Genomic DNA, 15,775 nt, shown 5'->3' on the forward strand with positions numbered 1-15,775 from the left:
TTCCGGACAATTTTCTTTCATCCATTTCCATGGGATAGTGGTTGGACCAAAATTTGATGCTTTTGTACCACTATGTGGTATGAGGTTGATGTTTACCACTTCTTATTACTACTTAATTCCAATGCAATGGTTTTTATCAACGCAACCACTAAACCAAACCAGTATACTTGTCTTTCACGTTCGCTTTGGTGAATTGGACGAGCCGAATTTCCATTTCGAACTTAGATCACGAAAAACTCGATGGTATTATATTGTGTACATTGAATGGGAAAGGTGATGTGGCATTGAATGTATGCGTATGTGTGTGTAGACAGGGAAATAAAAAGCAACACCATTGCAAAGATATGCCTAACACGGGTGAAAGGAAAAAGAAAACGAAATTATGGATTTCGTAAGTTTATGTGATGAACTCGGTTAAACCAACAGAACCGAAACTCGAACGGAACGGAACGGTAGGTAGATTTTATGTTGATCGTGTGCCCGGGAATTTTCTTCTTTTTCCGCCTTCCTCATATTTATATTTGATTTTATTCCCTTTCGCCGTGCCATCGCTGCCGTCGTCGTTGCTGCCAATGCAATATCTCGGTGACGAAGTTTCTAAAGTCTCAATTTGATGCTTGATGTTTTTTTTCTGGGGTAACCTTATACGATGATACAACTTGATTCCATTTAAGGTATTTTAATAAAATCACCATATATATATATGGAGACAAAACGTAATGTCAACCCAAGATACTATCATGTTATATTGACACGAAACCCTACTAAATTCAGTGTTGCTTTTTCTTTGTTCGCGCTACTTGTCTTGTTGCCCGTACACAGCACAGCGTGTTTGTTTCACGGTGATGTTTATTGCTTGAACTTTGTGCTTCGCACATTTTTCTCTACGTTCGCATTCTTCTTCATTCTTTTGAAAGTGAAATATTATTGGAGCTCATTTCGACAAGTACGCAATCAATAAAAGCGAACAAACTCGAGCTCATTTGCTTATACGAGTGAAATGCGTTGTATATATGTGACGGCAATTTCCCCCTCATATTCAATAGTTCTTCGGTGCTGTGTGGTCGAAATATTTGTTTATTTTCACAAATAAAATGCTCGGATCAAGTGCATTTACATGAATGACAACCATGAAGCATGTATATCAAATAAAAATGAGCTCGGTTATAAATCGGATTAAAATTTTCGCCCAGACTGGATTAAATAATGTTGACTTGTCAGTTAACACCGACTGATAGTTGGAAATAAATTCGTTCATGCTCAATGACTGGAACTAAGCATTATAAATGACATTAACGCAACGCGACGTATCTTTTTACTCATTTTTCGCTTTTTCGCCCTTCGTTTTTTTCCATTTGTCGTATGTAGTACCACCATATAACCAACATTTCGACTGTATATGTAAAATGCTCCTCTGCCAAAAAAACCTGAAATCAATTAGATATTCATATTTTGACTAAAGCCATGTGTAAGTAAGCTTCTTATAAAGACGTACTGTATATAAAGTGGTCTATGAAAATTCCATACTTTACTCGATTAAAATGTTCCATTGTAAAATGATACGCACACACCGACACAGACTCACGGTGCTTGGGAAAATTGCAGCATAGAATAAATGAACCAAATCCTCGGTGTGTAATCAAATAATTTGTAATTTTATAGCCATTGCGAAGCTGCACATTCATTTTGCTACAGACAATTTATGATATTTTACACTTTTACACGACGACGATGAGGACGATGCATAAGTGTATCCTGTATTCGGAATGCGGCATCGCTTTTGTTCACTGCACATCCAACGCAAAATAAGCAATTTTGTGAAAATGTGAAAAGGAAGGAGAAAATTTATCTGGCCTAAAATGGTAACGTGTGTGGAATGTGCGGTTACTTTGGCCGAACGAAGAAAACCAAACGATATATACGACACATTTTGCACCGTTTACATCCATAAAGTGGTCGAAATTGTTATAAGACGGTTGGAGTCGTTGACCAAATTGTTACAATGAATGGCAAGCAAAGTGAGACATCGAGAGAGAAAGAGAAAACGATTTGATTGCACACACAACAATGGCAAACTCAGATACGCTCACGTGAATTGGACCGGTGATTGTGCTTATATTGCACACCATAAAGCAGTAATAAGTGCATTATAGCAATGAAAAAGAAATTTGAAGACAAGGTATTAAAACGATGCAAGTGAATATGAACAATTTTACACGTGTATTTAGTTGTATATATGAAATATAATGAATGATCGTAGTGAATTTATGATGCACCATGCACAAAGGTGTGTGCGGCACTAATGTCTATCGTGATTGCAAGGATTTCATTCGGTCTCACACCTTGATTCTCGAATGTCATTTAATGGACCGAGCTTCAATGTTTCCACATTAAAATCGTAAATTTTACGTTTTTTCCTCTTCTTTTTCTTGTCCCTCTGACCATTTGCGTCGTGTGCTGTCAAACATTTATTCTGTTCATGGCGTTCAGAGAACAGGGCCTAGCCCACGTTCTCCGTTTGCTACGTAATATTTCTGGGAGAGAGACAGAAATAATGATGATGTGTCTTTTTTTCAAAGGTTTCCGAATTGCATTTCCATTCAACGATTTGAGCCCTGGATACAAGATATGTGAAACCAATTGTATAGCACTTTTAAGTGTCCCATGTCGTTCATTCGCTCTCTCTAGTTCGCTTCTTTCCTGTTCACCATCGCAATACGTTATCGTTTCGTTCGTTCGTCCATCCATCCAGACCGTAGAACATTTTTATGGTTTCACAGTGAAGAATACACGAGCACGATGCACGGTCATGCAGTCATTGCTTCGCATTTAAATTGTGATGTTACTTTGTGCTGGAGCAGAGAATGCTTCGGTTGCATCGTGCTATCAAAAACACAATACATTCGCTACAATAGGATAATTTCATCGTTCCATGTAAACCATCACATACAAAACACAAAATACCACTCGTACAACTCGCTCTCACTCTCTATATCCCGTTGGAATATGCATACATATATCTTTATCACTCTCTCGCTTATTCATTCTCGCCGCTATTCGTTTCAGTGTGCACGAGACATTATTATTATTTGAGCTTTCTTAATGCCGTTCATCGTATTAAATTGCCATTATTTCTGTCTACAACCTATCAGTAACAGATAATTTATTCGCTTGAACTATGAGAAAAAAAAATGCATACAAATAAATCAGCACATTATGCACAGGCAATATTGTCCGGATGTGTTTATATTTTATGCGCAAATGTGTAAAATGTTCCGTTTTTTTTCTACGCGCTCGCTCTGAAGTGTTTACTTTTTTGTGGTGCTCTTGTAAACATATTTTGTGGAAGTCGTTGAGCGCGCATACTTCATACATATTTCGTTACTGTAAGGCCACGAGGTTGAGCTAAATTGCTGTTGCAGTTTCATATTTCTGGCAAGTCAAGCACAGGATGTTTGCCATAGTGAAGAAAAAAAATCGCAGCAATCATTTCTCATAATATTAATTATAACAACGTTTGGCATAAACTAGCATGCATGCTGTGTGCCAATGTTCTATCGATCCCCACATGACACTTTGTTGTTCAGCATAAAACGCAGCATCGAAATATTTGCCGCGTCGTTCAGCTCGAAACATGGCAATAGACTCACACAAGTTCAGCGCTTCTTGTATTGCCATTTTGTAGGCATTACTCTCTTGATTGTTCTAAATAAAAACCAAACCAAACAAATTCAATTTACATAAGTTTTACTTGATACACACTGTACGCTTTAACCACAATTCTGTTCCCAATCACAAGCAATTTTCCATCGATTCGAGAGCCATAAAATACGCTTCAAAACTTATCAAATGCAATCAAAAATGTCGAACGCTTTTCTGAAACTGTCATTCAACTTTTGGTTACACATTCCCATTAGCTCGCTGTGTGTGTGTGTGTGTGTGTGTGTGAGAGAGAGAGTTTTTCGTTCGCTTGTAATCAGAGCGTGCTATGAGCTGATTTTAGCAGCACTAACTGACGTCAGTTGCTGAGCTCAGCTGCTGACGAGTATGCGTTGCGTTGTTTTAACGCATTTGCAGTACAAAATTCATATTCGTCTCTGGTTTCCAAGTCAAATTTGCATGAAGAGAATATGAAATTTGACTTGGAAACCAGAGAGGAATATGAATTTTGTACTGCAAATGCGTTAAAACAACGCAACGCATACTCGTCAGCAGCTGAGCTCAGCAATTGACGTCAGTTAGTGCTGCTAAAATCAGTTCATAACACGCTCTGCTTGTAATTCTGTTCGCATGTAGAGCCTGTGGAACTCAGTGGCATCTATACATTGCTTTTCACTAAATGGAGAAAAATGCTCAGCAGCTCTCGTATCCACATTAGGTTTACACAGAGTTTTGGTTCATGTTGATGTGCATGGGAATATTGTATGCGGAAAATTTTGCCTCAGATAAATAGCTGATTAGTTTGTTAACTTTTCCAACGATGATAAAACATAAAACAACAAGCAAACATTTTAATTTACACACAGTCCACAATTTAAATTCATGTTTCCAAATATTCCAGAACAACATCATCATCTCTCTCTGTATGAGTGTTTGTACACATCGTTTCACTTCTATGTTTTCACATCACACAACAATTTTGGCCGGGTTTTTCAATTATAAATCAATTAGCATGGTTGTTTTTATGGGCTTTGGGATATGGATTTAAAAATATTTTCCATGAAATTTCACTTTCACAAACTATTTGGTTCGTTATTACTTTTGCAATGGAATCAAAGTAGTCAAAATTAGAAAACTGTCAGCGACTAGCAAGGAATTTGGGTGGAAAAAAAAATCATGGCTCCCATTTTCGATTTATTCGATTTCATCCTTTCGAAATATTTCGAAGATTCATTAAATTATAATTATATAAAAAAGTTAAAATTGCCATTGTGGTTTTTTGCATTGGTCGGAGTGCTTGTGGTTTTAATTTCGCTATGGATTATCCTAGTTGTGCACGGTGCGAAACACATAATCTATCGATACGTTGTATGCCGACGACGAAACACATCTTACAATTGGAACCATTCAACGGGAAGCTCATTTGCGAGAACAACTTTCACACATAGTCACCTAACGGACGCAGACGTATCGAGTGAGACTTCGAATTCTCTTTACGTTCACATCAAACCGCGCCGCTCCACTCATTGAAGGATGCCCAAATTGTCCATATGAACGATGCATTTATCATTTAAAATCAAATGCCATTGGCGAACAAATGTTACAGTTTTTCAGTAAATAAACCCGACCCGATTCGATTAATTCCCAGTTAATTGCATTTCATTATTTTAATTGAACTTGAGGTCGATTGGTGCAATTATGTTAATTGTATAAACATCACGTTGGTCTGTAAATTGGCCATAATTAGTATCCACTTTTTTGGCCATTTTGTATTCATTATTATTCGGTTGAAATTTTAATGTAAATCGCGCAAATTATTCATCAATGGGTCCACTGCAAAATCCATCAGTCAGTAATGTTTTTATTTTCAAAATCAAATGTAGGATGTGTACATTCCAAATTTCTAGTGAAAAAAAAGTATTATTTTTTTCTACTGAACGTATTGAAATCGAAAATTTTTAGTTATGAAAATTTATGAAACAAAAGTAACGGACACGATTACGCTGCGAAATGATGGAGCAAAAGTTATGTTTTTGGATTCAGAATGGTCCTACGTTATATCGTTGTCCATTTGGTTGCCATTGTCAATACTGTACATGCTAATTTTATTCACGCCGGACACAGCGATACCAAATTTCATTCAAAATTGGCTGACACGAGTGAAGAATTGGGATCAACAGAAACTTGGTTTGTTCAAAATCTATTCTCTGCTGACAGTGGGACACTGGGCTGTTGTACTTTATAATCGTTGGTTCAAATCATCAAAAAACAATCCATCGTTCAATGCGATTGAGCCCTACTTGACGCCAGGCGAGTTAACAGATGTGGTTCCTGCTAAAGAAATGCAACGGATTCTGGCAATAATCAGAAAGGAAAACGATTTTAGCGGGGCATTTAACTACTTATGCACATGTATAACGGGAAACAAAGTTTTAGCCAGAAAACCAATTCGAATCGGAAACATGAGAGAAAAAGACATTGAAATCGTGAAAATTATCAAAAAAGAATCAAACCGTAAAATTTGAACATAAAGTAAAGAATAAAAGTGTTCTGAAATAAATATTTCACGTTTTTTCCTTTTCATATTTGTTTTAAGAAGTAAATATATTCAAATCGCAAGTTTGCGCGGAATAATCGGAGATTTTCCCAATTTCCGGTTGTATTTCTTGTTTACAAACATCGTTAAATATAAGTGGCACTATAAAACAACGTAAAGAAAATCTCTGCATCGGTAGGGGGTCCAAAGACAAACATTGATGTTTTTCATTTCATCGGAAAACTTTGGTTGTGCTGTGCAAATGCAAAGCCACCCGACGATTCATGTTCACTAACATAGAATTTATTTCGGCTAGTATGACTAGTCACGTTCGTAGCAGCTTCGACAACTTTTCAATTGGACCAAAACCATCTAGCCACATTTCGTAATGTTACATAATCAGTCACGCAAATAACATTGAATCTGTGAAACAACAAGAGGAGAAAAAAGAGAAAGAAGCTGAAAATCCTCATAGGAAGACCGCACATTTAGCTAACAAGGAAAATTAATTTAATCAAATTTTTTTTCTCCATGTGTGTAAAGAGAGAGAGAGAGAGAGAGAGAGATAGTGAATCATTTGATTTCAGCAGGAGCAAAGAAAAATGTGCTAATGATGGAATGTTAGAGTGTGTGCACTGTGGAAACTCAGCTATTTAATTGCAGTCATCTCTGCTAACGCAGCGCCATACATCATTAACCAAAGGAATATCATTTTCATGCGATAGCGCCACGTCGCCTCTCACGGCGCTTTGATCATAGAAAATTCCCGTTGCCAAACAAATTGTGATCATTTGTGTAAATGTTTCACGGCAAGCGTATTAATTGAATAGCGACATTAATTAATTTCGTCGTTACGAATTACAGAATACAAGTAAAGTGAGCATTCACACCGTATTTAATTCTCCCCACGATGCACTGACGTTGTATAGTGCACTATGCGAACGAGAAGAAGACGAAAGTGTAAAAATTACATTTAAATGGTATCTCGCGATAGGAAGAGAATCGCAGTCGACTACGATTTTTCATTTCAACACACAAAATTCATTTTACAGTTTCCAATTTCACACTTCGCTTTATTTCGCCCCTCTCTCTCTCTCTCTCTCTGGTTCTGTTTTCTTGACAAAATAAAAGCACGATCCTTGACAACCTGGATTTTGCAATTCTCTTTTGTTTTCTTTCTGGATCGGTGCTATAAGTTCGTTTGCCGTTGCTATAGAATGGTAAAAAGAATTCGGAGCTAGTCTATGATATAGTGCGAGAATATAATGAACATTGCTCATCGACACCGCATAAAAAACGCGCGCCGCGTTCAATAGAGAGTCAAGTGAACGAAGATGGACGAGATATGGTGGCAAAGCTCGGTGGATTCATCGTTTATGCAGTGTATTGCAAAATCTTTCGAAAAGAAAACCGCACAATTCAATTTCAAATTCACTTGAAACAAAAGCAGAGCGCAGAGAAGAAAAAAAATTGTGTCGAGTTCAACATGAAACTTTTCGAATAAAAGAAACTATTCAAAGTTTGTTCGTGTTTTTTGTCTCTTTCTCTTGCTCTCGGCCACCCTCCCGATGCTATCTCTTTGATAAAATTGTGTATTCAGTTTTAAACAAAAACCAAGACATCGACTTATCTGTGTGAGTGTGTCAACCTGCTAAGAAGCCAACACTTTTTGGTTTGCATCGTTGTTCACCGTTGGATGACCGTGTGTTGTTGCATTTTTCGCTGATTAAAAGTTAAAACAACTTCGTCATGTCGTGAACTGGTTACGGGGAAAATGCATTTTTTTTCTATTGCTGCCACCAACTTGGCTAGGAGATAAGTGAGTTTTTTTTTCATGCACTTCATGCATTCAAAAATGCAGTTAAACAAAGTGTTACGATTGCTTCACAACTCGAGTCTATTTCTTGCATTTTCATTAACACTTTGACATCGACAAAAGTTAAATTATGGTTTCTGGTGAATGTAGAATGTTTCGTGTAATCGAGAAATTTTATTTTTGCAACGTGAATTCATACAAGTCAAGAGAATTCTGTTCACTCAGATGGAAAACACTTGAATCAAACCGTCGAATCAAATAAAGTATCAACTTTGTCAGGCGAAATAATGAGCAATCGGAAGAAATGTCAGTGCTTTCTTTCACGCTACGATGATAACTAAAAATGTACGCGCTGCTTTTCATCTCGTTCTAAGCTTGTTCAATATAATTTTATCATTCCTTAATGAGGTGCTTCATTCATGTCATTCGTCGAATTTCTCACTTTCTTCAGTACAGGAAGCGGGGCGGCCATGCTTTAACACCACTCCACGGATCATAGCAGTGAGTGGAATCAGGTGAACTGGAGTTGAGACTAAATTGCATTTTTCTCACACTTTACAAACATTTTATTGATGCGTTGAATTTTGCATAGTATTTTGTAGCAAAAATACAAGAAAAACCATATTCTAATAAATTTCCACCGTATACACAATTGTGCAGCGTGCGCACCGTGCGACGATTTTTTTCGTAAACAGATTCCTACAATGGAATTTAATATCTGTTGGCAACGGAAGAGAAATGTGTTACAATATTGTAAAATTTTCCGCGATATATTTCGTTGAGGAGGAAATTGCCATGTGAAAAGTAATTGCGTGTTTTGTGTTTCCGTTTTCTTCATCTGTCGTGTTTGGATTTCAGCTTCACGTTTTTTTTTATCACATATAACATGGCATTATATGGATGCGTGTGTATTCAAGTCGAATGAACTTAAAATGTAATTTATGTTTTTCTTTTTCAAAAATAGTTGATAAATAAAATCAGAATTGCTTGGCATGAACTGAATTCATGCTGAGACGGCTACGCTACATTCTAACGCTCGGATACAGCATTCACACCAAGATTTTGTGTGTGTGTGAGCTGTTTTGAAGCTAACACATCTATCTTGCAATCATATGAACTTCCAACGGTTTGACACACACACACACGCGTACACACACCGACAACTAATTCATAACACAAGCAATTGCGCTGTCATAGAGTAAATCGACACCTTAAGCATATGTCGAATCCGTTCCAGCCAAATAGCTCAAATTCTCTCGTCTGAAGCGTTTGTGTGTGAAAAATTCACCGAAAATCACCGGTGAGATGAAAAAACATGCTCGTCGTCTGTGCACTTATTAAATTGTTTGAAAATTCTTTCCATATAGTACGTTCATGGAGCGCTTCATTTCCCTTTGACAACATGTCGCACGACTAAACGTAATTCGTTGGCTGTGTGTGTGCGCGCAAAACCAGAGAGACATTTCCATCAGTAACAGACGGGAAAATTTCAACATAAATTACACACGTAAGAAAATGCAATATCAAATGAACAAGCACTAAGACGTAGTTATCGTGGAATTCACTTGACTCGAAATAAATTCCGAATTTGGTTTCATCGCTTTTCTGTATTGTCGATGTGCTGATGCGAGCACATGCAAAATGTATGACGGTAGAAAGAGTGAAATGTGAGTGAAAATGGTTTTATGCGGAAAAATATATGGAGGTGTGTGTGTGCGCGTTTGTTTGTATTCGGTATCAGCGTGTGTTTGAATCACGCGATGTGCACATATATATGTATCGAAACAAAGGTAAAATGTTGGTTCTTAGAGTCGATGAAAGGAAAGCAAATAGGTGAATTTGTGATTAGGTGAAACGAACGAAGACCGGAATTCATGACCATCAACACGACTGCACAGCATGTACATATTTTTTGTTTTGTTATTCGGTTGATGCGTGCGCGTGCAGACGCGATTCGAATGGGATGGGCATAAAAACAAAAGCCATCACCATCGAAATCAAATTGAACGAAACAAACCGAACAAAACAATAACAACAGTAACAAAAAAATAAATTACCAACAAACCATAAAACACATCGAAATTGCGAGCACAGTTTATTTGCTCCGTATGGAGCAATATTCATGCACCTGTACGATACGGTCTCTTCCTGTACCGAATGGAATTCACACAAACGAATGCTTCCGAATGGTTTCTGATGCATTCAAATATTAAAGAAGTGTCGCTGCGAACGAAAAAAAAACGAGAATCGAAATAGAGCCAGGAATGGTACGAAGCCGACGTGAAGTGCAAAACCGTTTTCGTGTGTATTTTTTATGTGTTTTTTTTCCTTCGCTTTCTTGTGATTTTTTTTTCACGGTTTCTGTTGGTTTTGGCTCATTTCCGCTTTTCGTCGAAACGGTTTCGGTGTATTTTGCCATTCACAAACGCACACGTTCGCTATACTCAATTTATACAGTTATTATATTTATGTTTATCGTTATTGCCAGTTAGTTGTTACTCCAGCCGCATATCGGCCAGACGAAACTTTTAAAACGGGAAAAAAATTACGTCGAAATTGTACGCTTCAATGCGGAATCAAGACGTATTCTAGAAGAAAACTTGGAGACGTGGGCTCGCGCACGCGAGCGTTTAAGAGAGAAAACTCGATTCGTGCGGGAATATTGATCAACAATAAACTTTTACTAGGAAATTACACACATTAATTCCGACTAATGGCACAAATTCGAAGTGTTGAATGCACACAGTACAACAAGACTGGCATTGAGCAATGAGAACCCTCGAAAAATGGTTTTTCATCATACATTGGATTAGCAGATTACGATTGGTGGCAGTAGATCCGTGACACGGAGCAATACATCCATCGAGTTCACTCTCCAAACTGGATTACATAGATATATACCGTGTGCGAATGAATGAACAGCGCGCACATGTTGTATTTCAACAATTTTCGGTAATTTTCAAATGCAATCGTAAATTAAATGTAATTACACTTTAAATATTTCTCGCCAAGCAATCAGTTAGTGCTACACGATGCTCTTCAGTTTTCAAGCACGACTCGCATCGACTTCGTTCACCGACCTCATCATGGAAGGAATACCATCGAGAAATGTGCTCCCGCGAAACTTTGCTTACGCTTGGAAAAACCAGAACGTGCATGCTGCTGTCGACGAGCCAATTTCATAATTTCATAATGAAAAAACCATTTAATATAGACATTAAAATTCGGCATTCTCACTTTTTCGGGACGAAAAAAAAGAAGCGCGCGCCTAATCAAATATCAAATTTCGAAGAATGTGAAAAGCAATTTGATGAAAGATTATTAAGAAAATATCGCGTCCAAAATTGCGTCATTGCCACTAATTATGATTTCTCCATGGGGTATCCGATTGAAACCGTCCCAAAAACCAAATCCAGCAGTACGATACGAGTCGATTTTATGCGCTGCGCTTAAGTAAATCAATGGCAAAAGCGGCAAGAAAACTGCACAAACTTTATTTACTAAGGTTAAGTAAAACAAGGGAAGAAAAGAAAAATAATAAAGTATTTTCCATCATAAAATGGAAATTAGTTAAATTAACGGTTCGCGGGTTTTTCGCAAAAAACTATGCACTACTGTTCAAGCACAACACGTATCAGATTTATAATTGTACCAACAAATTATGAAAATAATTTACAGCGCTCATTCAGTGCGTTGTGTGGTTTAGCGTTCTTACTTCATTAGTACTTTTTTCCACTGCATTTTCTTCACTGAGTGTACTAGGTTTTTGCACTTAGGTGTACTTTGATCAAAACCACGAAAAGAAAAAAAAAACTAAAAATACTTTGAAAATGGGGTTTGTGGTTTTCGTTTTTGCGGCAAAGCCCCGTTTCCTTTGTTCCATTTTTATTCGCATAGTTTCGTGTCGGAAGCGAATTTTTAGCATCCGTTTTTTTTCCTCCGTTCATTTATAAAATCTTTTCCATGTTCTTTTCCATCGGTTATTAAATCAGTGTTTTTATGAGATGGGTGTGTTTTTTTTGTTCCCTTCACTTTTTCCACGTTAAACTTTTGTTGAAATTAAAAGTTTTTTAATTGAAAATTGAAAGCTTTCATAAAAATTGATAGAAGTAAAATGATGGCTTCTTGATAAAAATAAGCCTTATGAATGCAAACAAGTTTACACTTAATAACGGATATTTGTAATGCTTCTTGAATTACTTTCATTAGTTTGGGTAAAAGTTTTGATGCCATTCAAAAAGTTTTGGACATTGATCGAGATGAGTGAAGGTGAAATTAGTTCAAACGCATCAATTAAACATGACGAATTGATTTTATCGTCATATTTTCATGGGTTAAATCGAATCAGTGGGCGGCGTTCAAATCAAAATTTACCGCCGACCATTCGTTGGCAACAACTTTGGTTGGCCGTGTGTGTGTGTCACGTAGCTCCAGATAATTTGGTAATGAACAAAAACTCATTTATTTTTAGCGTCAAACATTTCTATGAAAAACAAACCATTAATTCTGGCTGTCTGTATTCATAGAGGTTTCTAGACAAACTGTGCAAGATAACGTGAGTTAAGCGCAAATTTTGTGCAGATTGATTAATGCTGCATTGTCATTTTTGTTGATTTAGAGCGTGGCCAAGAGGAGTGAACAGGGGCGACTAAAAAAACCCAGAATGTTTTGAAAATGTTGCAAAACTTTTGTTTTGTTGATATGTTAACCAAAAGGAGCAGCAGCAGCAGCAGCAAGATAAAAACATCACGGATAATGGTAGTCGTTTCTTGTTGAAATACACCATTACATGCCAATGGTTAAAAGGTGAACACCAGGTGAGGTAAATTACGTTTCACAAAATTATGAACAAGGGGCAAAGACCGAGAGAAAGAAATCGCACTGGAGAGGAGAGAAAAAAAAGAAACGGCGAAGAGGAAACTCCATGGAAAAAACCTGATGTTACAAACAACAATACACACCGCATCACTTTGCCTTTGAATGAAATGAGGCGCGAACGCATTTCGAAGCATCCATGATTCAAACGAAATGAATTTGGAATGAGAATATAATGCGTTTAACAAACAGCGCGTACACAACGAAGATAATAACATCGAAAACTTACAACTCCGCAATATTTACCTTTCTCTCTCTCTCTCTCTCTCTCTCTCTCTCTCTCTCTCTCTCGCTGTGTTCCATTCCCTCTCCTCCCCGAACTTTCCTCGCAATGGCTGTTCATTTGGTCGCGCCTCGTCTCAAATTGACGTCGCATCACGTCGATGGAAAATATGAACAAAAGGATGAAAACAAGATACTGAAATGTTTGAGCATATCAAGCACTGGCTCGAACAAAAGCGTCAGAATTAAATAGCGTTTTTGAAACAATTTTTTTTTCAACGCATAAAAGATCCACTGTATATTAGAATATAAGGCTTTTACATGGAGTGCCGGGTTGCTGAACAATCCAAGACTAAAACACACACATAGAGGGAAAAAATCGCGATGTACGACAAGATAACGATGGCAAGCAGAGCGATATACTTTATCATTTTTCAATGTACAAGTTGCTCATTTGTTTTTTTCGCATTGTGTTCTGCGCTCCGATTGCCGCCCGACCCTTTTTGTGGTATTTTGCTTTTTGCACTCACTCCGTTATGAACTAAAACTCATGCTTTTTCTGCATATATTCTCTATTGACTTTGTTATTAGCTGTGTGCATCTATGGCCCTTTTTGCATGCGATACAAAGTATCGAGTGGAACAACGGGATAAAAGATGAATAGAGAGACAAAGCCGTGTTCTGTGCCGGATTTACAATTAATATTTCATGTATGAACAGGAGGCATAGGTGCGTTCATCATGTGTATAGCCGGAATGCACGGCTTTCAAAAGTCATTCACACTACGAGGCTAACCACGGCGGAGTCATTTGTCTTTTATGTTCCCGCTCTTTTCAATTGCGTCCTTCTGTGGAATAAACTTTTTATCCCAAGCGTTGTTTTTCACATTTTATGCCTCACTGTGATGAAACATGGTTCTGGCGTCCCTCCGATCCGATGGTATATGCGTGCTTGTGAGATTTTATGTGTGAGTGTCATGTGCAGCAATGCTGGTCGAGCAAAGCCGTTATTTTGAGTTTAAAGAACATTCTCACCACACCATCGACATTTCTATGGCAACTCATTAAAAACAAAATGAACAATTTGATAATAGAAGCGTAAAACGTAGACAGATAACGGTCTAACACTCATTCGAAACTATATGGAATGTGTTTTAGGCGGGATCAAGCGAATGGCAAATTGTGTAAAATTTAATTTCGTTTCAATGGCAAAAGTCAATTTTAGACATCCCATCACCGAGAAATGACTTCATTTAAATGGCTGACGAATTTGAACGGACCACTCGAATTTCACAGTGGGGCCATTGTCGTGCTTGACCTTTTACCAAAACCGTTCCACTGTCCGCTCAGACATGCACACACACGAACACCAAGTGACCGCACACCATCATAAATTCCAGTGCAAACGACATTTTGCCAAATGTATGCCGGTCGAAATGATCAAAATGAGCCGGAAAATGACACACATTCCCATATATGAGTCTCTCTGCCCGTGCGAAGCCTTTGAGATAGGTTACATACATTTTTTCCGAGTCAAAACTTTTAATACGCATTAACCGAAATACACTGGATCACATTTCCAACTGTAAAACCGAACAATGATAGCAGAAATGTAATAATGCAATCATATAATATTTGGATCCCTTTTCCACAGACAATTTGTAAAAGTGGCGCGTATGTGCGTGTGTGGTTGTATGTGTATGTGTGTGTGTGTGTGGGCGTTATCTCGATGGCAAAACATAAAATTTAAAATGTTATTGCTGAAAATGATCCAAATTCACTGGCATCCACATTCGAATATCAAGTGGATATGGCCTCACAATCCCGATATTGCGTACATAACAAACAAGCAATGTGCCAAACTCGATGCTCTGCCAATCGACGGTGTATACGTGCGACTCAATCGCATAGCCGTAAAATATTTTTCATATTTGTTTCCATGTTATTCGCTTCAAAATGGAATCTCATTCACTGGCACTTTTCACGCACCGTTGTGTGCGCCCATTTAGGTGTGATGCAAGCGTATTGTTCGAAACAGCTTATTCAAATACTTGACCACGTACAAATGAAGAAGAATTGTATGCAGATGTGAAAATCTATCAATGTCAGAGCACGTGACGTTGACGAAGTCAAACGATTTTCTCCCCCCCAACACACTCTACGTGCTCATTATATTTTAATCAATGAATGGCTTCGGCGAAAAACCTTTTTTTTTTTTTTTTATGGAAAACAAAACACAATCAAATCAGTTATACGGCGTGTGCAGGGACAAATTTGTATGTATGAGCGATTATGAGAGGCGCGTGTGTGTGTGTGCGTTTTTGTTGTTTTTGAAAGAAACCTATTCAGCATTTATTATTATCGCTTTGTTAATTTTTTAAAACAATGGAAGCGTCTCACTTCAGTGTAATATAATGATAGATATTACTTGACGAGGGATATGCGCAAAATTAATAAATTATCATTGTTGTGTTTCAATGAGGCGTGTCAGGATGCGATAGGGTTGTTGTTTTTTTCTTTCAATTCTCTATTTTCCAATTTGCAATTTGCTGTTGCCTTTGAAACTTTGTATGAACAAATGAATAAATGAATGCCCTCAATGCAAGGGAACCATGTAAAAAATCGTTATATTGAAGGCATTAGCACCAATTTCGTTTGATATATCAA

This window comes from Sitodiplosis mosellana, unplaced genomic scaffold (genome assembly GCF_009176505.1).
Source record: "Sitodiplosis mosellana isolate CC-2019 unplaced genomic scaffold, AAFC_SMos_1.0 Smas_scaffold_1, whole genome shotgun sequence".
Classification (NCBI taxonomy): domain Eukaryota; kingdom Metazoa; phylum Arthropoda; class Insecta; order Diptera; family Cecidomyiidae; genus Sitodiplosis; species Sitodiplosis mosellana.